Source organism: Arachis ipaensis, chromosome B03 (assembly GCF_000816755.2).
Source record: "Arachis ipaensis cultivar K30076 chromosome B03, Araip1.1, whole genome shotgun sequence".
Taxonomy (NCBI): domain Eukaryota; kingdom Viridiplantae; phylum Streptophyta; class Magnoliopsida; order Fabales; family Fabaceae; genus Arachis; species Arachis ipaensis.
The window spans coordinates 11,245,028-11,246,579 of NC_029787.2; the positions used below are offsets into that span (position 1 = coordinate 11,245,028).

Genomic DNA, 1,552 nt, shown 5'->3' on the forward strand with positions numbered 1-1,552 from the left:
AATTATACACTTATCTTAATTCCTTTTATACAAAATTATTTTTCTTATAGAATTTGCCAAACATTTTTACGTGATAATCACTGAAATAGCATATATAATAAGTTCTAAATTTTAAATTCGGACCCGTCACTTCACTTCGTACACTTTACTAGTAGTTAAGATATAAAAAATCATGATATTATTGTCCATACTCAAAAGACTTTAGTAAGTCCCACTAATGAATAAGTACTGGTGGATTTCCCTGTTATGATTTGATTTTTTATTTTGTCTAATTCCGATCAACCAAATGTCCAAATCCTCTTCCTCATTATATTCTCCTACTTTCAAATTTGAATATATTTGACTACGTTATAAAATAAATATATTGAATTCTTATGTAACGGGGAAAAACCCTAAAAACGTGTGTTTATATATTTTTTTATACAACCATTGGCGGAACAAGAATATATTAAGTATATATATAGTAGCAGATACACAAGCTTAAAAGCTGGAGCTGCCGAAATTAAAGTAAGTATAATTTAATATCAAATAATTACAATTTTTTTATGTATTTGATTACTATCCCAATTTTTTTTTTCTCTTATTCTCTTCTCATCACTCATACCTTATGAAACAAATAATACTATATATGATATATCCTAATCTCATTTTAATAGAATCATGGAAAATATATATTTTTTTCCCGCGCCAATCATGAACCGACGATGTTTATTATATTCAAGTTTTGAATTTGATACTGATTACATTGATAAAATAAAATGATATAGCAATGTATACTAAAAAGTTAGAAATAAAACTTACCACTTGAAGAAGCAATAGTAAATACGTAACTGAAACAATGAATACTACGAATAAATGGAATATAAATAGTGAAATACTAGTACTAAGTAGTACCACTAGTACTATAAATAATTTTTATTAGCAATTAAGCATAGGTGAAGAAACTCGTGCTTGCAAATTAAAAAATAAATTGAAATTGAAATGATGAAATATTTGTCAGCGCATGTTTTGAAGGAAGTCACACATAACAAGGTGTGCTCATAACAATCACATAAAGTGTCAGTGAGTCATTAATAATCAGCGATTAAATGCGAGTATGCCAATAAATATACATCGTCCGTGCCGTCTAAGCTGAACAAATTTTGATTCTCTGTCTCAACTCTTTCTTCCTCAACGGTCGCAATCTCACTCACTGTCAATTATTAACGATACTTCTTTTTCACAGGTTTAATCTTAAAAGGATTTCAATGGCTTCTAGTAGGATCATTTCTGTCTTTTTTATTCTCATAGATAATTAATTAATTAAATTGCTGTATTTGCATTCTAATGTTGTTAGTCATGTCTCAAAATGTATGACTATTTATTAATAAGAGAATATTTATGGATAAATTGTTTTATAAAACCGTATTATTATAGTAATAATATTATAATTCCTACAAAAAAATACGTTATGATTTATAATTTTTCATAACATGAGCCCATGCATATAGTTAAGTGATTGAAATATTGATGATACATTGAAGTAATAAACTAAATTTAATTTGAAAATGAA

At 26.7% G+C, this 1,552-nt stretch overlaps 1 protein-coding gene across 1 annotated transcript in view; it reads right to left on the reverse strand.

Annotated features, from left to right (window-relative positions):
- The window catches only part of LOC107629546 (phosphatidylinositol N-acetylglucosaminyltransferase subunit C), a 38,822-nt gene that overhangs the window by 8,158 nt on the left and 29,112 nt on the right, over nt 1-1,552 (reverse strand). The gene's annotated exons all lie outside the window — the stretch shown is intronic.